Source organism: Periplaneta americana, chromosome 4 (assembly GCF_040183065.1).
Source record: "Periplaneta americana isolate PAMFEO1 chromosome 4, P.americana_PAMFEO1_priV1, whole genome shotgun sequence".
Classification (NCBI taxonomy): Eukaryota; Metazoa; Arthropoda; class Insecta; order Blattodea; family Blattidae; genus Periplaneta; species Periplaneta americana.
This window is the reverse complement of record NC_091120.1, coordinates 146436288-146460314: the sequence shown is the minus strand read 5'-3', so window position 1 is coordinate 146460314 and position 24027 is coordinate 146436288. Positions and strand designations below refer to the sequence as shown.

Here is a 24027-nt window from a genome sequence, read left to right as displayed (position 1 = left end):
GTTTGGTTTTCATCGATTGTAAAAAGTAAAATTCTGTTTATGGTAACTGTAAAATTGTATAAATTTAGCTATGACGTTAACTAAAATCCAAGGTCATTTATTATTATTATTATTATTATTATTATTATTATTATTATTATTATTATTATTATTATTATTATTATTATTATTATTAGTTTTTCGGCTTTTTTACATCTAAGACCAGACGTGGATTAAACTGAACTAAATACAAATAAATTCAATAATACAGCTCAATTCAACGTTATTGGCCCTGTCCTTGGTTGTTTGGCTAATAAGCGAGCGAGCTATGTGTTGCGTCATAACTGTCATAAGAAGAAAAAATTAATCACAAATGTGTTCCAACCACGAGAAAGTCTCTGCCGGATGAGACGAAAGGGAGTAATGCTGTGAATGAATGTTGATGTCATAAGATGTCATAAGGTCACACACGTGAGTACTCATATCTCTATTGGCTCGCTGTCACAGCACAAACAATAACATTGATACGCACATGTTTATACTACCCTAGTTACAAAATTAGATCACTGTTAATCTCCTGGTCTTTTAATCTCTCCATACAGGAAATAACAAATGCAGGAGAGCGCATGGTTTTTAAACAGACGTTATAACAATAATATTATATATCTACTTCGCTCCAATACATGCGTCAATGAAATGTGTTCTATAGTGTCAGTGAAATGTATGCTAAAGTGTCAGTGAAATGCGTCATAGTGCCACTACAGGGAATGAGATGAGAGTAAAGTGAAAGACTATTGAAACTTATGTAGGATCTATACATAATTATGTAGGTTGTATTGTAAAATTAGGTATTTTATTTATGTTTTATTATTATTGTGTTAAATTGTATTGTGTATTCTTATTGTATTGTGTATAAAATTGTATATGTGTTGTACAATTGTATTGTGTATTGTAAATTTTATTGTGTATTGCTTATCATTTTATTGTGTATTGTTAATATTGTATATACCACTGCCACCGGGTGCTTGCCCACTTGCAGTGTAAATAAATACATACATACACATAGGGGAGAGTCGGGTAGTATCGGACATCGGGTAATATCGGACAGTGCGTTTCTTTCATCTACCACCATATGGTAGTACCTGAATGACATGGTTACGTTTCTCTATGCGACATCACAGAAACGTAACCATGTCAATCAGGTTCTATCATCGTGTGGTAGATGAAAGAAACTCACTGCCCGATATTACCCGATGTCCGATACTACCCGACTCTCCCCTACATGTCGCAATAGTAAGCACATTCCTTTCACGGTTGATCTCCTGGTTGGAGAACAGTAGCAGGGGAAGAGGAAGAATGAATATAATATAATCTTAGTATATTATGCTCGTAGCTGAGGGACACTCCTGTCAAGAAAATATGTCATCATGACATTGTTTAATCAACAGACGTACGGGACGTGTAGAAGAATATTGTGTTTTTAAGACGGAGTGTATCGCGACATGATAAGAATAAAGTGTTAGGTGTTATGACTGCGCGACCTGACCTGTGTGACCCAGCCTGCCAGTAGTGATGAGTAACTCGCTCTTAGTCTATCTGCTTACATTTGCAGGGGCCAATATACCTGAATCAAGCTGTAAGCTGCATTAAAGTAAACTTAGAGAACATCATAAAATATCGAACATGAAAACGGACGATTTCGAAAATCGGCACCCAAGGACTCTCATTAGGTCAATTTGTGAACTAAACAGGTGGTTAGATTGTAGGGAAGGGGAGGAGGAAGTGTTTCTGGACGAGTACAGGTTCAAGGGAGGAAGTGCTTCGGAATGAGTACAGGTTCGGAGAAGAAAGTATTCCTGGATGACTACAGGTTTAGGGGATGAAGTGTTTCTGAACGAGTACAGGTTCAGGTGAGGAAGTGTTTCTGGACGAGTACAGGTTCGGGGGAGGAAGTGGCTACAAGTATGGAAGCTGAATGAAGCAGGTTCGTTCACATATTTTCCGGAGTTTTAGATCTCTTTTTCCTAATAGTATCTCAATTTGTGAACCAAACAGATGACCAGGTCTGAAAGGATAGAACAGAGATGCAGAACTGGGAGAGAAAGCATTGGTTCCCCCTCCACAGTCCACCGCCGTTGAATGACGTCTCCGTGACCGGTCCGCAACCATGCAGCACTAGACATTGAATATAAATCCCCTCTAACCTACCAGTTAATGAGAAGAGATGAGTAACGTATTCCGGCTTGTGACGTCTACCACGACTGTCGCCCAATTCTGCATGCCTGGAATAGAAAGAGAGGCGAGAGCATAAACTTGAAACGGTGGAATCAAAGAGGTGTTATAATATGACTGTCAAATTACCCATAGTAGAAGAGATCTTTTACGGTATGTTTTTAGCTGTTTTCTTCATATTAATACAATTATGAATTCTGTTTTGTGTTGTTGTGAATATGCCAAAAGTTTAGTAAAATTCAGCGGATGTTATTTTTATAAATAAGCTAATAAGTTATTCTGTCCTGTTGGTGAATATAGTGAACAGTAATAAAAGAAAGTAGAAATGATGTATTCAGTCCATATAAGAACCATAACACGTTTCTTTAATTTACAGTGAAACATAATAATCTACTAATATTCCTGTTACCTCCACAGCCATTCTAAACCGTTTACGCATGACCGAAACCGATAGCAGCAATATTAATTTGCGAGGTCTTTGGAAGCATTTGAATATTCGGCGGTATTTCGCGGAGGATTATGGGAAGTGAAAGATGTAGCTTAACGTCATAACCGCCGCACCGATTTCAAGCAATTTTCCTTGGTTTGCTCCCTCCAGTCTTTCTATGCTCTCAGAACCTTGTTCGAGGGGGCTGAGAAAGTGGAACGGGACGTGGAAACATTAAGAGGAGGAAATGGTTGCAGGTAGGGAAACGGAATCATACAGTTTCGCTCACACATTTTCCAGAACTTTCATTCCATGTTATTTATTTGATTCAATAATGAATATTTTGGACATTACTAGTTAATTACTGAAAAATTGACAGTTTTTGCTATCTTTTATGATTTAAGAGGTTCTGTCCAATTTATTAACAACGCTTTTGTTGTATATTGAATAAGATTATTACGCAGGCCGTTGTGACGTCATCTACAGATATGATTACGATGTCAGCACGATGAAAGTTGGCGAGTATATGTGTAAATATGTGCATACTATGTAATACTTATTAAATAAAATTCAAAACGTAATACATAAATACATTACATAACGTTGTGCATTGTTTTAATACAAATCTTGGAGTCATAGATACTTCTGGCTGAAACAGACGATAGTGACAATTGGCAACACTGGCGCTAGAAGGCCGAGAGTCATTGAGGGGGTGAACCGAAGTGCTGCACTCTCTGGTTAATGTTGAGACTGAAGCTAGGCAGACGGTGTTACCTCCAGTGTCTTCGATACTCTCGGTAAGTCTTTCTTTCATGCAAACTAACATTACAATATTATTGTAATTAGAAACTTGGTCAGTTGTGATTTAACATTTATATCATTGCATCGAATTTAAAGTGGTTATAGTTTGTGCCTTTATTACGATTGTAGTGTTATTATTTCAATGAAGGTGTAATAATTCGCCATCTTGATAGAATTTGAAATGACGCCATTAGGCCTACAGTGTTTTGTGAAGAAACGGTTTTGAAATTATGGAAGTAATACAGTGTGTCGTATGGCGGTATAACTATAAGGGAGTGCAGGTGTAATTAAAACTATATAGGAAAGTCACACTCTCGGAGAAATTACGTATATGCATCAAAAGTTTTCTCTGCGACACGTTTGAAACAATCCACAAAGCATCATCGAGAAGGCTGTGGTTTCTAGTTCTCCAGCGTTCAGTGGTAAATTGTGTTTGCATTCAGCGCTAGTAAGTAAATAAATTGTGTGTGCATGTGATTATTTTAAGGCAGTGTTTCCGAAGGTGTGGATTGCGACCCAATATGAGGTCGTGTAAGTAACGAGGAGATTGTGTAGCGGGATGATTTAGAAATTGAAAAATAATCGCATAATTAACATACATTTATTTTGAATTCAGGAACGTAAAAATAAACGTTAAATATAAAGAAAGAAAGGGTCAAGCTTTAGTTTCCTACGGCCACTTCCAACGGACTCCTAACGAATATTCACACGTTTATCACTGGGATTGTGGCGCTGGAAATCAATTTAGAACACTTTTATCTCAGCCACGACACATTTAAATTTTTATTGTACAATATAAATGCAATTATCACTACAATGACACAATAATTCTTGCAGATAACACAGAAACAACTTCGGAAACGTAATTAACAGAATAGCAGTTTCACTTCACTTCCACTAGATGACTCAGAATTCCAGCAGACGATATGGTACAGGTGTAGCAGGGATGCCAATATCGGCAAACGAAATGAAATTGTAAGGAATGTTACAACAGGTGTGCTAAACGTTAGGAATGTTACAATAGGTGTGTAGCACGTTAGGTTAGGTTAGGTTAGGTTTTGTTTTGTTAGGTGGGTAAGATAATATGAATGGTTACCACAGTTGGCGACACTGCAATCATTCTCCCACTCCACCTCAAATAACGCCACAACGACGAAATATGGCCGCCTTCTTCCTTCAAGTACGACGATTTTCCTATATAAGTAAGGAACCTATTTAGGGCGGATTGGGTGGGACCACAGCTCTCCCAGTGATCACATCGAGTTTCTACTACTCCACACTACAAAACTAAGGTATTTTCAGTGTTTGTTTTTAATTCCCTATACTGGCAATACCAAACTGAAACTTCACCGAAAGAAAACAAAATATGTAAATGTTGTAATGAAAGAAATATTTATGTGATAAATATCTCTTTTAAGACTCCGTATTCAATAAAAATGATATCTTCTTCAGCGAATTCAAGGTCATTTCTCGTCATTATTTTGATGCCAATCATACGCGAGAAACTTATTTCGTATGAATAAGAGTTCAAGATAGTATCAAAAACATTTAACAGTTTTTTAACTCAATTTCAAAGCATTCTTAATCTTTAATTACTTTGCTCTTAAACCGTTGCACACTTTTTGAAAAAATCTAGTTTCAACTTCCTATGACTGAAAAATTTTAACGAGTTATTAGGAATGTCATCCGGTTCAAACAATTATCTAAAAATGGATTCAGTGACTTTCGGAATTCTTTGCGTTTCTTCCGAAATTAGTTTAAGAGTTTACATTTCACTCATTAAGGGGAGAGGATGGTGTTTTTTTTTTTTAAACTTTTTTCCTATTTGGTGTAAAATATAAATTTTTTGTACGTAGAGAGCTAACAACTGTAGGAACTCAACCAAATATAAATATTTTGAAAAAAAAAAATATTTGGGGGCCCAAATTTGAAAAAAATACACCCAATGCAGGATTGTACTAAAATCGATATATCTAAACCGTTTTTAAAGATAGATTCAAACTTTTTTTGCAATGTATTTGCAAAATTATTTTCTACAAACTGTGAGTAACAGAATTTTGATATTAGTCCCTACGTTTGTAAAATAAACAATTACAATTTAATAACAATTTCCTGATGTCCTTTCTTGCAAACAAACGGACATATTTTTAAAATGAAATCAATTAACAAAATTCTGTTACAGAGAAACGTTTCCTAATAGTCTAAAGAATACGTGTTCTAAATTTCATGCATGTATCTTTAATAGTTCAGAAATGATATCCATTTTTGTCTGGCAATGTAGGAAAAAAATGAAGTTACTGGAAACCGATAAAAGTGGGCGTGTGATTTAAAAATCCATAGCGCAGGAAGTTTAAAAATGACGTCTCAATATCAGATAAGCGCACAAATACCCACAACATGTTACGCAATGCATTCCACACATATCAAAGAATATTTTAAAGAAAACAAAATTTTTTTTTTTTTTTTAATTTAATTTACCGGAAACAACAATAAAAGTGGGCGAGTGATTTAAAAATCCATAACGCAGGAAGTTTAAAAAATGGTGACTCAACATCCAATAAGGGCAAAAATACCCACAAAATGTTATGCTATGCATTCCACACATATCACAGAGTATTTTAAAGATTTTTTTTAATTTACTAATTTTTTCACAAAAAATACCATCCTCTCCCCTAAGAAATTATAAAAATTAAAAAAGTCATTGTTCTATACAACAAATAAAATTTATACATTACAATATAAAATAATTGATTAAAGTTCTGCTATCTTGAAATCGAAATAGTTATTTTTATATTAAAAATGAGTGATAATTATAGCCAATTACATAACTCACACTTGAGCATAACTATATTGAATCTTTTCACACTATTGTCAAGCCTATTAAAGAATTTAATCCAATAACATTAAAACTATTCTGAGATTTACATAACCTATTACGATATCTTATCAAACAATGATTGAGTTCTGGTGTTATATATACTCTCATATCTTTACATTTCACAGATATTGCAAAATATACAGGTTAATCACTGCAAGAAACTTAAATTTAATAAAAAATTTTGTTTTATATATTATTCTAATAGCTTTTCTTTCAGACAAGACAACTAATATTTTTACTGTTGCCTCACAATATAAGGACATAATTTATAATTGATTGAAGTATTCACACAGTATATAATTTTATATAAAACATGTTTTAGCCTCTTCAAGATTTATATAACTCTAGATAATTTAATGCACACACCCATTATAATAATGTGTAGAGGCCAATTTTTTTTATTAATCTTCTTAACTAACACTTCGATTTCATTAACATTATTAATTTTTACATGATCGTTCTCACAATTATTTTATTCAACCCGAATATATAATGTTCGGTTTATTAATTAGAAGACCATTAGTCCTTAACTCTAAACCAGTTGACTCTAAGAAAGACTCTTGGATTATTTTCCATAATTATTTCAAGCTATCTCAATTCAGCGTCAACACTCAAAAAGTAGTTTCATATGCAAACATTTTAGTATAAGGTCACTAATATGTTTTGGTAAATAATTTGCCATAACAATGAAAAAAGTTCACCCAATACAGATCCTTGTGGTACACCTATTTCAATATTTGCATATTCTGAATGTCCATCCCAGACGCTAAATAATCTAAGATGTTGATAAAGCGTCGTAAAATAACCAACTAAAATTAAAAAAAAAATGAATGTCCATCCCGAGTATCCACGAACTGTATGCGTTCTCATAAAATAAGATTAAAAATACTGTAATAAAATACCACAGAGTCCATAATGAAGAGGCTTCGTTAACAACAATTATTCATGATCAACACAATCGAATACCTTGCTTAATTCAGATGCTGTATTTAGTTGTACCTTCGAAAGTCTATGTGACATTATAAATAATTTTCTCAATTGTATCAGTGATACATTCACCACCACTATAGGAGCCAAACTGCGAATCGGAAGAGAAAGCCTTATGGCCTTTACTCTGTCAGTAGGAATAAGTAAATATATAAATAAACGAAGAAACAAAGAATTATATATATATCAGATAATTTAGTACAATCATTAAAAATTACAAATCTGTGAATTTAAGAAAGATTAAAATATTTTTCCCATCACAAGTACCAGGGATTCACGACAATAATTTTTACCCATTGTGTTACCTCCTTTCTTAAATAAAACGGGTACTCTTGCAGTCTTAAGTGAGTTAGGGAAAATATCCCCACTCAGACACCTGTTAGTAGGTACAATAAACCAATTATGAGACTATTTCATTTATGACTAATTTTATAACATATCAAAATTATTAGAGATATCAAACACATGTTTACTCCGTGCGGATTTCATTTTTCACATTGTATTTCCCTAGTTACCTAAATACTTACATTTTCCCATAAAATTTGCACTTCAGGTTTATCAATAATTTTGAAGAACATCTTTCGCCTTTACAGTAGGTTGAATGATCTGAGGAGATCCGTTCAAAATCGTATTAAGTCCGCCCATGGACGAAATTGAGTTTTATATTATTTCGTATAGTTCTGAATATCCTCTATCATGCTGTGAAGTCTGTTTGGGTCGAACTGCATTAAATCCACTTCAAAAGAATGCATGAAAATGGGTGTTCGTGGCAAACCGTATTATGTCTACATTTTTGTCCGCGTCAAACTGTAGTTTGTGAAAAAACCAATTAATATATTTCATAGTAAGATTGCGTGTCAAGTTTCCTGCACTGAGAAAAACTAGCGCCAATTTACAGCATTGACATATTATCGATCTTAGTATCAGTTCCAGTTGTGCATGTGATATCCGTGAAAATTGAGGGAGAAGTGCCTATAGGTGAGAATAGCAGAGGAATCAGGAAAAAAGTGAAGAAAAAAACGGCACAACATCAAAAAAGTGAATTTTGGAATAATATGTTTACAATTCATTAATTCATAGTGTTCTGCCCAAGGGCAGGTCTTTCTCTGCAAACCCAGCATTCTCCAGTCTTCTATTTTCTGCCTTCCTCTTTATCTCCTCATATGATCCATAAATATTAATGTCGTCTATGATCTGATATCTTCTTCTGCCCCGAAATCTTCTCCCGTTCACCATTCCTACCAGTGCATCCTTCAGAAGGCATTTTCTTCTCAACCCAGTCAATTTCTTTTCCTCTTTCTGATCAGTTTCAGCATCATTCTTTCTTCATCCTCTTTCCAACACAGCTACGTTTCTTATTCTGTTTCTTATTATTCTGTTTCTATTTCTGTTTCTTATTATTCACACGCTCCATCCTTCTCTATAGGCTATACACATTTCAAATGCTTCTAATCGCTTCTTTTCACTTCGTCATAATGTTCATGTTTCTGTCCCATACAATGCTACACTCCACACAAAGCACTTCACTAGTCTCTTCCTTAGTTATTTCTCCAGAGGTCCGCAGAAGATGCTCCTTTTTCTATTAAAAATATTTGCTATATTAATTTTAATTAATAGGTGTTTAGGAGCTTAATTTTCATTAAAAATCTGTTTTTTTTTTACAATAATCATGTAATGTACAGTTACCCTGAAAAAGAATGAGACGATTCTTGGTCGTCGGAAGTTAAAGTTCTACAGCGCGGTTCACTCGATATCGACGTAGGGATACATGACATGACAGATAGTACAAGAATTGTTACAAGGACCACAACAAGGACAAGGACCAGAATAAGGATCACGAAGAAGACTGCCATTTAAGGCCAGGATTTCACAACATAGCTCGAGTCCCAAAATATCATTGCTTCACTGTACCGAATGGCAAATGCCTGCTAAGGGATCTACATTCTGGACTGCTGCTATCACTGTCTTGTCTCGGTAGCTCATATAGTAGCGTGCCGGTTCCATTGTATAACCGAAACGTCTCGTGTTCGATCCCAGGTAAAACTTTTTTTTTATTGAGGTGTAATTAATTTGTTCAGAGTTCCTCGACTGTCTAATTTGTCGAAAAATATGGAATAATTTATGCCCAATTTCTAGGTCTTATATGTGGGCTGAACCTCGTCAAAAAAATAAATCTTACTTGGAAGTTAAAAGTATTCTTCCTCAAACAAAAATCATAAGAAACAAAAAGAGACCTGTTAACTTAAAATCTTGTCCACATGCCATCAGCTTCTATTACAGCTCTAAGTCGATCCGGCATGGATGTCACGAGATTGTGGAATAAGTTCTGATCCCCGGCGAGATCTTCCCAGGTGTCAACAACTTGATCCCACAATTCGTCTCGATTTCGAGGGCGTCGGTGGGCATAGGTGGCTATCCTTCTCTTTTTCAATTCCGCCCATAAATTTTCGATGACATTCAAATCAGGTGACTTCGGAGGCCAATTAATGATTTCGATCTCGGGTCTCCTTTGAAACCATCTTTGAATGCTTGCAGCATAGTGCACGGGATGGTTATCCTGCTGGAACAGCAATGTTCCTTCGGGAAAACGTTCTCGGGCGGAGGGAAGGAATATATTTTCCAGAATGTGCTCGTAAGTTTCCGCATTAAACCGGCCATCGATGCGTTCTATAACGCCAGGTCCATCGTAAGACATCCACCCCCAACACGATATGCTAAAGCGCCCCGATCTTTCACGTCGGTGCACATAGCGCTGATCATGTCGGAGACCATCCTCACGATAGACACGGACAGGACCTTCGTAATCACTCGAAATGGTTGTTTCGTCGGAGAAAATTACATTTCTCCAATCGAAATCCACTCGATAGGTAGCGAAGGCAAGACGGTCGACAGCTTGTGCTTCCCCCAATATTTCCATTTGCGCAGCCCTCCGGCATCTAATACCGCGGTTCCTCAACCTGCTGATCACAGTCTGTGAAGAGCCGGGAAAGTTAGATGCTGCTCTTATTTCGTTAGCAGTCAGAAAGGGGTACTGTCGAACTGTCTCGAATAAAAGAGCATCCTCTTCCAATGAAGAAATCCGCGGACGCCCAGGAATAAGGCGATTTTCGACCTCCCCAAAATTTTGGTAACGATGAACCCATCTCGCGGCTGTACTTCCAGGAACACCGACCAAACGGCCAGCAGATCTAGCCCCATATCCAGCCTCAACTAGAGCTATAACTCGCTGTCTCATGTCACGTCGGTTCGCCATTACGATGAGAAATGAGAGATGACGATAATACTTTAGTGTAGACAATGACTATTTAACATGATATAGAATTATTGAAATAAGAGGCATCTTGCATAGTAAGAGTTAATAAATCAACCCTAAATTAAATATCTAAATAACAGGATATAACAGGAAGTCCAATTGTTGCGAAACTAATCAAATTAAATCTGATTACATTAAATAAACAAACCCCAAGTTATGACACCACATTGCTACAGCTAAATTGTATGTTATTAACATGAGCATTGAATAGGTCCGTGGTTGTGCGTTGGACGACAAAACCAAACATCGAAAATTCGAATCTTGCCGAGGAATGTAACTTCTTGCTTTTTATAATGTAAATCAGACTTATAACTACAATCATTCATATTTCTTACATTATTTATTAATATTTATAGCCAACATTGAATTTGTAAAGAAAAGACTTTAGAAATCTCATATGGAATTTGTGATCTGTAGTGACATAAACATAGATTATCTCTCGGAACTTTTCCGTAAAAGTAAATTAAATTCACTCCTTGAAACTGGAAACCTTATTCGTAGGGTCATTTTCCCATAGCATACAAGCTGAAGTAACACAGCCATTGATAAACGTTTTGTACACAGAATTAGACTGAATTCCTATTCGACAGAACCTATAATCAATGGCTTGTCTGACCATGATAAACAAATTCCATATGTTTCCAATGTCACTGAACAATTTCAAAATATTAATTTAAAAACTAAGAAAGGATCGTAATTGCTGTATATAGTGATTATTTACATTTATGTCTACAAAATGAATCTTGGAAAAACATATATGATGCTGGTACTACTGATATTAAGAGTAAATATATTGAATTTTTCACTTAATTTCATAATCACTTCAGTGGATGTTCTCCACTCAATGTTGTGAAAAAATTCAAAAGTTAAAACATGTAGATAACGCAGGGACTTCAAAATCTCATGCATTAAAAAGAAGAATCTATATGTAATGAGTTGCAATGTAATAATCTTCATGTTCTTAAATACTGCAAGAAGTACAGTATAATTTATCAAAAATTATGAAAGAGGGAAATAGAATATATTTGAGTAGAAAAGTACAAAATTCAGATAATGCAATTAAACCTATTCGTAATATTATTAAATTTAAACTTGTAGATATCCTAAGAAAGAAAATATTTTTTCATTAAAACCAATGATTATAAAGTAGAGGATCCCAAATCTATTGCAAATTCTTTTAACGTATTATAGTATATAGTACAGAAATATTATTGACACCTTAAACATTCAAGATTTTGCAAAAGATACTGCAATTGGTTACTTAACAGATGTATTTAATAATTATTATTAATATATGTAATTAGTCAATAACTGCAACAGTGCTTATACATTCAATCATAACATGAATAAAATTGAATGCAAACACGTAGATAAAATAGTTAAAATTAACTGCAGGGGTGAGAATGAAATAATCCAAAGCCATACTTTTAACAAAAATGGTTTTTTGCGAGTGCATTTCTTACACATATGGGAAAGCTATTAATAAATTATTGTAATAATTACTCAACAAATGACATAGCCTAAGGACTCTAAACCTTTGTAAAAGTTTGTCTATTATTATATATTTGTTTAATTTCATTTTAATTGTTAGTTTTTAATATATATGCATTTACATTGTATATATGTGTGTGTATAAATGCATTCATTAGATTAACGTTTATAATATTATAACTTGTAATTTTGTATTGTTTGCGATCATTAACACTTAATCTCAGGACTTTGTAAAACTATATTTCAACGTGACTTAGCTATTTCAACGTTATTTAGACAAAAAAAAATTGTTGTGTAGACTAAGAATCGAACTCGCACTCTTCTACACAACACGCAGAAGTCTTACCGTCTGAGCTATGGAAACGACATGAAAGTTTTCCTTTCTGTGCGGAGTGTCGATCTAGTCATGAAGGTCCATTGTCGATTTAACTACACGATTTATGTATATATTTATCTTTTATTTACGTAATATTATCATATTTTTTGCAGTTTTTTAATTGAATTTCGGAATGATGCTAGTAACAAACCAAATAGCCTGAATTTAAGTAACTCAATATTCGTTATCTTGTGTATCGGTGCTCTGGTCTCCGATCATGCGCAGTGTCTTACATCTGAGACTTAGGAATATTCAATCGTATCATCCTTTTCCAGGGAAACTGTACATTTAGGTATTCTTGTTTCAATCTGCAGATATATTGATAATGATCCTGATTTAACACTGTTCTAACATAAGGAAGGTTGGTTACACTGTTGTGCAATTCCCGCACATGATATACGCAGGGTTAAGGAAATAGTCTTTTCAACAAAATAAGATGAGCAAGATCGTTAGCATTAATAAACATTACTTAAGAGTAAAATAAGAAGTGTTACCTATTACTTACACAATTACTTTGGTGAAAGTTTTACAAATATTGAGGAAGATATTTTTTTCTTATTTATGTCCAAGTTAAACCGTATTATGTCCATGTTACTTTCTTAATTTCAGGGCAGTCTGATGTAAAAGTAATTTCAAATATAATTGATTCTGATAAATTAAGTTTTTCCAGTAATTAATAACTTTATTATTTTAATTTACCTCCTTTATTTGTCACATAAATAGATTTTCTTCTCTCCGAAAAAAATTCACATCAGTGAAATTAATATAGTTTGGAACGGACCTCCTCATATGTCTCTTAGTCTCAGACACAGACTCAATACAGTATGTATTAAATTCATCTGACGTTGTTTCAAATTCAATGCCCCTTTCTTTCTGTATCAATGGATTATCTATTGTCCATTCAGCCTAACACTTATTGCCAGACGATATGTCATGATTCGTAAAAATTTTTTTTGTGATCTATTGGAGGCCATACATTTGAAGAAGAGAATGGTTATATTGTACTGGCATGATGGATGCCCAGCACATAACGTCTTAATAACTCGTCGTGTTCCGTAACGAAAATATCCTTGTAGGTGTATTGGACGTTGTATACCAGTTACTCGGCCTGCTCGTTCTTCTGAATTTACGCCACCTTAGACTGTTTTCTTTGCGAAGCTGTCAAGGACGCTGTGTGTCGAAATATTGCAGCAACACCAGAGGACATGCGGCAACATATAACTGATCTTATACATCCATTCAGTAGGGTGCACTAGAACGATCTATGGAGTTATTCATTCAAAGATTGTACTTATGCATTAATTCCAATGGTCACGACTTGGAGCAGGATGTGTAAATGTTCTCTTTTACTAGTAGGTGTGGCAAAGTGCTACAAAATGCTAATTTACTTAGACGTTACAGTATGTACACTATAAATTCCACATTCTTTTGTTCTCTTCAATGTTTAGTATATTAGAATGGTACACTGTAATACATTTTTGAACTGGCTTTCAAGAGGTTAAATGTTTCCTTGAACAAAAAGTACATGTTGCCATTTAAAGAAGTGAATTTATCTCGTTTATGAACAAGGTTATAAGAAAGATACACCCATAGTACTAATTCCCCATTGTACTTAAACAACTTTTGTTTGAAACAATGTTTTACTTGACACGTAAGAAAAACATTATTTTGGGCGAGGAAGATAAATGGGAAACCCTGAATATTATTTATAGCTACCTTGTACTTATTTCTACCTGTTTTCGTTTCTAGTAGTCAAATATAAAGTACGATAAGTCAGAAACCTATAATTCATTATTTTTAAGTCACTGATGTACTTGGATAATTTCATCTTGATCTTTTACATTTCATCCCCTTCATTATGGATCTCTTAGGATGTGAAGCAGTAAACAATTTCACAAATTTGTGGACAGAAAATTACTGAAGACATTTCTACCAGTTAATTCTTTCTGACATAACAACATATACCAATCAGTGTTACTTAATCTTTGTTAAAATATGCTTATATTTGTTTCAGATTAATTATTAATATTCGTAGACTTTCTACCACATTCATTATTTGGTACTGTAATAATACAGTCGCCTGAAAACCATTACGGTAAGAGATGTTAAGGTACACAACTCTTACCTCGCATAGTTCAGTAGACATACTAAATTTGTAAAAATATTATCGAAACATGTTATCTTGTTGGAATATCATTTGCATATTAAAGTTGTACTCTCTTAATTAATTCATTAACCTTCTAACATTTGATCGATCACGTGACTTCACTTTACCGCCAATAACTACATTTAAATTGAAATGGGACAAATAACTTAGCAATTTATTTATTTATTTATTTATTTATTATTTATTTATTTATTTATTCACTCACTGAGTTACTTAGTTACTTAGTTATTTAGTTATTTGCCCACTTATTTATTCATTTATATTTTTTTTATTTATTCACCCTCTCACTGAGTTACCCAGTTATTTAGTTACTTACCCACTTATTTATTTATTATTTATTTATTTATTTATTCACTCATCCACTCACTGAGTCACTTAGTTACTTACCCATTTATTTATTTATTTATTTATTTATTTATTTATTCACTCACCCACTCACTCAGTTACTTAGTTACTTACCCAGTTATTACGTTACTTACCCAGTTATTTAGTTACTTACCCATTTATTTATTTATTTATTTATTTATTTATTTATTTATTCACTCACCCACTCACTGAGTTATTTAGTTACTTACCCAGTTATTAAGTTACTTACACAGTTATTTAATTACTTACCCATTTATTTATTTATTTATTTATTTATTCACTCACCCACTCACTGAGTTACTTAGTTACTTACCCAGTTATTAAGTTACTTACCCAGTTATTTAGTTACTTACCCATTTATTTATTTATTTATTTTTTTTATTTATTTATTTATTTATTCACTCACCCACTCACTGAGTTACTTAGTTACTTACCCAGTTATTAAGTTACTTACCCAGTTATTTAGTTACTTACCCATTTATTTATTTATTTATTTATTTATTTATTCACTCACCCACTCACTGAGTTACTTAGTTACTTACCCAGTTATTAAGTTACTTACCCAGTTATTTAGTTACTTACCAATTTATTTATTTATTTATTTATTTATTTATTTATTTATTTATTTATTCATTTATTCACTCACTCACTGAGTTACTTAGTTACTTACCCAGTTATTAAGTTACTTACCCAGTTATTTAGTTACTTACCCATTTATTTATTTATTCACTCACCCACTCACTGAGTTACTTAGTTACTTACCCAGTTATTAAGTTACTTACCCAGTTATTTAGTTACTTACCCATTTATTTATTTATTTATTTATTTATTTATTTATTTATTTATTTATTTATTCACTCACCCACTCACTGAGTTACTTACCCAGTTAAGTTACTTACCCACTTATTTAGTTACCCATTTATTTATTTATTTATTTATTTATTCACTCAACCACTCACTGAGTTACTTAGATACTTACCCAGTTATTAAGTTACTTACCCAGTTATTTAGTTACTTACCCATTTATTTATTTATTTAATTATTTATTTATTCACTCACCCACTCACTGAGTTACTTAGTTACTTACCCAGTTATTAAGTTACTTACCCAGTTATTTAGTTACTTACCCATTTATTTATTTATTTATTTATTTATTTATTCACTCACCCACTCACTGAATTACTTAGTTACTTACCCAGTTATTAAGTTACTTACCCAGTTATTTAGTTACTTACTCATTTATTTATTTATTTATTTATTTATTTATTTATTTATTTATTTATTTATTTATTTATTTATTTATTAGCCGTACCCGTGCGCTCCGCTGCACCCGTTAGAAATAAATATAAAGTAATTACATAATTAAAATAGGACATTTGATCGCGTTTGATAGAAGGATAAATCGTTTAATATGTTACTTAATTTAAATTGCATCCAAATAATTAAAATGCGATCATTTTGGTCCAGAGACACTCATTTGGTGCAATGTCAATTCCTTTAACATGTTTCTTAATTTTTATTACATGCAACCATAGCTTAATGAAGATTGACATCATTTAGATTTAATGTGTATATTTTATTTTACTTGTTATAGGTTTCCATTGAATTATGGTAATAACTTAATGTTAACCCTTGTTTTCTACGTATTCAGTAAATGGCGCTTGGCCACTATGGTCCTGAACCCTTCAAGTAACTTATATTATATTATATTATATTATATTATATTATATTATATATTATATTATATTATATTATATTATATTATATTATATTATATTATATTATATTATATTATATCAGAAGTTACTGTAATAACATTATAGCATTATGTCCATCTAGAGGAACTACACTTTCCAATGGTGAAATAATAATTAATTATACAAATCGGTTAATTTAGCTTCCGATATTACTTCATTCAAACACACAAACATTCTCTGTAGGCTATCTTTCATAGCTTTCGATTGTTGCTGTCCAAGGCCCCTTATAGACGAAGTCATTTGTTTTTTAATTCATTACACGGCCTTAGATGGCAGTTATTTTAATTTAAAACTCATTTATCTCATTAAATATCAGTCCTATCAAAATTGTTCAGGGAATAAAACTTATCGCAAATTATTTTTAAAGAAACTTTTGTTATGTAACATTTTTCATAAAAATCAATAATAAGCGAGATATTTCGATTTATTTAATTCAGGCCCCCTTATAACTCCCCTTTCAAATAATGTATTTTGAATGCCATATAGCCTAAAATCTAAGTTACAACGAACTTAATTTATATTCCAATTTTCATCGAAATCCGTTCAGCCATTATCGCGTGAAAAGGTAACAAACATTACAGACAGACAGACATACAAACAAAAATTTCAAAAAAGCGATTTTCGGTTTCAGGATGGTTAATTATATATGTTAGGACCAATTATTTTTGGAAAATCGAAAATTACCAGAACAATTTCGGCTACAAATTTATTATTAGTATAGATTTATTTATTTATTTATTTATTTATTTATTTATTTATTTATTTATTTATTTATTTATTTATTTATTTATTTATTTATTTATTTATTTATTTATTCACTCACCCACTCACTGAGTTACTTAGTTACTTACCCAGTTATTAAGTTACTTACCTAGTTATTTAGTTACTCACCCATTTATTTATTTATTTATTTATTTATTCATTCATTTATTTTTTTATTCACTCACCGACTCACTGAGTTACTTAGTTACTTACCCAGTTATTTAGTTACTTACCCATTTATTTATTTATTTATTTATTCACTCACCCACTCACTGAGTTACTTACCCAGTTATTAAGTTACCTACCCAGTTATTTAGTTACTTACCCATTTATTTATTTATTTATTTATTTATTTATTTATTTATTTATTTATTTATTTATTTATTTATTCACTCACCCACTCACTGAGTTACTTAGTTACTTACCCAGTTATTTAGTTACTTACCCATTTATTATTTATTTATTTATTTATTCATTCATTCATTCATTCATTCATTTATTCACTCACGCACTCACTGAGTTACTTAGTTTCTTACCCAGTTACTTATTTATTTATTTATTTATTTATTTATTTATTTATTTATTTATTTATTTATTTATTGTTACATACAATACAAAATAAATACATATTGCTGATACAGCGCACACCTCTTTTTTTAATTGGGTTATTTTACGACGCTGTATCAACATCTCAGGTTATTTAGCGTCTGAATGAAATAAAGGTGATAATGGCGGTGAAATGAGTCCGGATTCCAGCACCGAATGTTACCCAGTATTTGCTCGTATTGGGTTGAGGGAAAACCCCGGAAAAACCTCAAACGGGTAACTTGCCCCGAAAGGGATTGGAACCCGGGCCACCTGGTTTCGCGGTCTGACACTCTAACCGTTACTCCACAGGTGTGGACAACACCTTTTTGAGTAAGCTCGTGTCAAGCCGTTGTCAGACTTGTCTGAAGCAAGCTTCTCTTCAAGTGTGCTTCAACAAACGCCTGCATCGTGTAACATCACCGTAATCCGATGTGGACTTAGAATATATTCGCTGTTTACCAGTACGGTCACTTCTTTTTGACAGCTGTGCAGGACTGATACAGTACTTACACATTCTGAAATGGTAGCAATAGCAAGCACGGCACTTGTCTGATGAGCGTCATTTGTGCTGTACGGTAATCAACATGGAACAATCTCAGTGAAAACACTGTAAGCTGAGTTTCAATTTACAGCTCTATAGTGCACAGAAGCTGGAAACAGTGGTTACGTCCAAGTTTTAGCAAGCGAAGGCGCTTTTTGGTGAAGCAGGTGCAACTAAAGGAAAAAAGTGCAATGCGATATAATATTGTTGAGGTATGTTATGTATTTTTTGTCCTTTTAAACTTCAGATATTAGTGAAATAACGTTCATGACTGAAAACATGAATATTTCCCTCTATAAAAAGCATTACAATATCCAAATTCACAAAGAGGTTAGGTCGTACTAACACTACTTCTTATTCTTCTTCATTCCGGGTAAAATGACATACCACCTACTTGGCTAAAATGACATACTATGTCATTTTACCCAAGTGCATGTTTCTGACTGGAAATGAGAAGCCATATATTATGGGCGGTAGCGATTTGCAAAATTGGTGTCAAATTTGTTTACAATGGCTGATTAGTGATTACTTCTGTGAAATTATGTAATATATAGTGGCATCTCTCTCATTGCTCGACTGAATTTTTCGTAAAGCTAACTGATTTTAAAATAGGTGAGATGGGGATTTCTTTAAAATATATAAAACCCTAAAGTTTATAAAAGAAATATATTTTCAATACTTATATGCACTGAATTTTGTTACTCTGATTTATCCTCTTATGAATGAGCTAGGCTTGGTGAGTCTGAAGTTTACTTGCACCTACTTCACCAAAAAGCGCTTTTGTGGAAAACATTGTAAGATGAGTTTGGATTTACAGCTCTATAGTGCACAGAAGTTGGCAACAGTGATTACACGTCATGTTAGCCTTCCGTCGTCACTGCACCCACCGACTCCAGGCACTTGATGTCTCTTTCTTCGGGCCTTTGAAAACATATGGTTAGGCCGTTACAAAGTGGCTGAAGAACCATCCTGGATGGGTGATTACACAGTTTCAAATTGCGGACTTATTTTCTGAAGTCTATGGAAAAGCTGCAACCATCACCAATGCATTGGGTGGATTTTCTTCAACAGGAATTTGTTCACTCAATTCGGACATATTTCCTGATCACTTATTTAGTCCTGCAGCGCCCACAGACAGACCTCTAACGAATGCAGTCCCTACAGACGGGTCAAAGGGTGCAACACAGAAGAGCAGTTCAACAACAAGAAATGCAAGAGAACATATGATAGAGTTATCACCACTAACTGCAACAGCTGCGAAAGCGTCACAAACGAGGCTTCAGATCATGTGACACAGCAAGAGATCTCCTCGATTCCCTCTGGCACTAGATCTGTGCCGAGAAGAAAGAGAACACATGAAGGGTCCCAAATCGAGCATCTCTTTTATTAACCAATTAAAATTAAAGGAAGCTGAAAGAAGAGCTGTAGAAGAAAGGCGTTCAGCAAACAGAGGAAAAACACAGCTTCAGTTTGATCTAAGCAATGGGGGCCAAAATGAAGAGAGTGACTTCCATAGTGATGTTGAGAACGATACACCTTGTCTGTACTACAATGAATTTTACAGCCAATATAAACCAGAAGAAACATGGCTACAGTGCAAGAAATGTTTCTCATGGGCACACAATGAATGTGCAAGTGTATCTATGAGAACAACAATTTTTTTGAACTATGTAAAAATCAACGTGAGTGTGTCATTTTACCCCTAGTAACTTGGCTAAAACGACATAGTTTGTCTATTTTCAAACATACCTTTCAGTTAAAGATTGTCAGTATTTTCCACTTTCTGATGATTTTAATATATGTGTTAATATTGTAGTATCAGTTATATATAATTGGCCAAAACAAATTTGGTAAGAATACATATTTTTTTCAAGATTTCCTTAAGGTATGTCATTTTAGGCCTAGTTCCCCTACTGAGGAAGGACTGAAGCTTATTCTGCTTGCCACTCCTATTCTGTGAATTATTGGGTAGCCGAACGGCCGCGCTCTTGTACAAGTACAGCACGCCGCACCGTGAACTTAACCCGGACTATAGTATGAAAAAAAATGTTATGTTTTATTTAACGACGCTCGCAACTGCAGAGGTTATATCAGCGTCGCCGGATGTGCCGGAATTTTGTCCCGCAGGAGTTCTTTTACATGCCAGTAAATCTACTGACATGAGTCTGTCGCATTTAAGCACACTTAAATGCCATCGACCTGGCCCGGGATCGAACCCGCAACCTTGGGCATTGAAGGCCAGCGCTATACCAACTTGCCAACCAGGTTGACTGTAGAATGAATGATGATGTTGATGATGATGATAATGATGATGATGATGATGATGATGATGATGATGATGATGGAGAGAATTAATGATAGCGAAATGAGTCCGAGGTCTAACGCCGAAAGCTACCCAGCAATTCTGCTTCAATTGGTTGAGAGAAAACCCCGGAAAAAACCCCACCAAGGAACTTGTCTCAACCAGAATTTTAACTCGGGCACGCTCGTTTTACTGCCATACCCCTGACCGTTCCTCCACAGCGGGGACACGGAACAACCTTACAAAGACGAAGAGAATGCTTGTCAACAATTCCGAAATGATCCGGGGGAATAATTTCAAGGGAAAAATTGTTCCGGGGCCGGGCATCGATACCGGGACCCTTCTCTTAGCGCACGAATGCTCTACCGACTGAGCTACCCCAGGAACCATACACGACGCCGTCACAATTCTTTCCTTTATATCCACACAACTGAAATGGGCTGACAAGACGCCAGATACCCAACATTGAGTGCACACTTAACAATTTTTCCTTTGAAATTATTCAAGCCTGCTTCACAGGGAGATTTTACCTGAAAGCCAGATTTGCATGATCAGAGGGAACTTCGAAGTTCAATGCGGAGACGAGTACAGTATTGCATCCAGATGCAAGTGTACAGTAATAGTAATGTGCTACAGTAGTATCCCTTGTAAACATCAGTAGAAAAGAAACGCCTTAAAGCAACAGTAATTCTGACGAAGTATACAATAACGGTTAACTTGTTTTTATTTGTTACTAACTAGGATCAATGCTTTTTTTTCTGGCGGAACGTGACGGAACGGCGTTTCGGTATCTTTTTGTTGTATTTTTCATAATGAAATCGAGAAATGTGTTGATAACACTAGCCTGGGAATTTCAACTTTGTGTTTGTTGCCTAAACTAAGTAATGTGATTTTATATAATGTCGATGTGCTGAATCCGAATTTTCAATCCGTTTGCTTCTGTCACGTCAGGTTTGTTAGCAAAATCACTTTAAATGTATTTTATAATTACGTGAATTTCATCACAAAATTTTTCATTTCACTTTTTATTTCAAATTCAAAAACAATATTTAAAAAAATACAAGTTGCTGAAACTATGTGTGTGGTTGTTCATACAAGTCACTAGAGTGTTTTTGCTTTGTTTTGTCTTGTTTACTTCACTATTGCATGTATAAATTAGCACAATGTATCACACAAAAAATTACACCACTTGCTTCTTAGTTGAGAACGTCCTCCTGTTACTCTTTCTTTTATGTTTCTCTTCAGGTATTTCACGCTTTAACATCCAACAATAATCACCAAGCATACTGATGCTCTCGCGTCCCTGGTACCTTCTTTCGAACTCCTGCAGATCCTTGTGAAATCGTTCATCTTACTCTTAGCTGAAAAATCCTAGTTTTTCGGCGAAATAATCTAGCTGAGAAAACAGAAAATTTTGATACTCATGTTACAACCAAATTCCTTGTATGCTTCAAGCATGTTAGCCACAATGTTTCGGTAATCAGGATCCTTGTTGCCAAGAAATTTTAAAACAATTTCACAAAACAACATCCATGCTGATTTCTCCTTTTCATCCATACTGTTTTTAAATGCTGCACCAGACATGTTTTCTTATGTCAGGACCATTAAATATATATCTTCTTTCAATTTGCTTCAGACAGTAGTGGAAATTTCTCACATATGTACTTAAAACAGCCTCCTTCCTTATTTAAAGCTTTTACAAGCTGTTTCATTAAGCCAAGCTTGATGTGGAGAGATGGCAGCACAACTTTAGAAGAACTCACAAGGCTTTGGCGCACAACATTCTTACAACCGACTTTCAAATGTTGTCGAGGTGGCCAGTCTTTCATAGTCCAGTGATCAACTCGTGCCCTACTATCCCACAAAGAATGCATGGAAATTTGGTAAAACCAAATTGTTGACCCAGCAACATAGTAAAAACTTTGAAATCATTACAAACTTGCCAGTTGTGTTCCTATATTCTAGTCGCAATAACAGCAGTTGCAAATTTGTGTATGATTTTTTGAGGATCACTGAATAGGCAACGGGCACTGAACCAAAAATGGTTCCGTTATGAAGGAGGAAATCCTTTAAACTTCACTTGGAAGCATCAATGAACAGTCTCCATTCACTTAGGTCATAGTTTGGAAGTCAAGTTTCAGCATAAATTCTTTTACATTACTGCAGTATACAAGATTATCATCTTCGGAGAAAAAGTATTTAAAACCTATTTCACGTTGTCAGTACCAATAGAATGATGTTTGTTTAAGATTTTCTGGTCGCACAGGGATTGGTACATTAGGCACAGGTAAAATGGCTGACCGAACAGCTGAATACACGATTTGATTTTTATGTTTAGAATCGTACCCCTTCAAATCACACGAACAGATGTAGCAGTCATCACTATGGTTCGACTGCTCTCTCCAAACCATAGGTACTCCAAAAGCTAGCAACAGTCTTCTCCAATTGATCAAATGACGAAGTTCTTCAGTGCATACTCTACATACTTTGTGTGGTGCCCAAGCTTTACTTTGGTCTCCAAGTTTGATTCCAAAATAGGCATGGTATGACTTTTTCACAAAATCTGTAATATTACACCTCTGCTTAGGCAATGTGTATATCCTACATAAGTTATATAACAAAAGTGGTCTGGATTATTTAGACATCCTCGATGCAACATGGTAAATACTTTCTTACTGAACTAAAAACTTTCAACATTCTACTCCACAATAAAGCTCAAACTGATTTCGTTTCGTTTCCAGATGAAATGCAGACTAATGAAATGTGAGAGAAACTAGACGAGTTGAGTTCAGTCTCTCACCAAGGAGTGACTGACATTTCTATCTTTCACAAATAAAAATAATGACAAGGCTGCACGTTATTTCGCCCTAACTCCCTTATGTGCTTTTACCCCCTATCTGCTAAGAAACATCCAGTGTCCTTGGTTTTAAATATAAACACCTCAAAATTATTTTGAATACATTTGGTTTTCATCCTAACATACTAAACGTACATATGTTAAAATATTACAGTTTAAATAATTACGCTATAAATTGTCGTAATATATTATAAGAAAATTGC

At 34.0% G+C, this 24027-nt stretch overlaps 1 protein-coding gene across 1 annotated transcript in view; it reads left to right on the top strand.

The window, feature by feature from the left end:
• Positions 1–3270: 3270 nt before the first annotated feature.
• The window catches only part of LOC138698274 (ice nucleation protein-like), a 46468-nt gene continuing 25711 nt past the window's right edge, over positions 3271–24027 (top strand). Inside the window, exon 1 of the mRNA XM_069824062.1 lies at positions 3271–3435. The gene's annotated coding sequence lies outside the window, so the exon portion shown is untranslated. The remainder of the gene's footprint in view (positions 3436–24027) is intronic.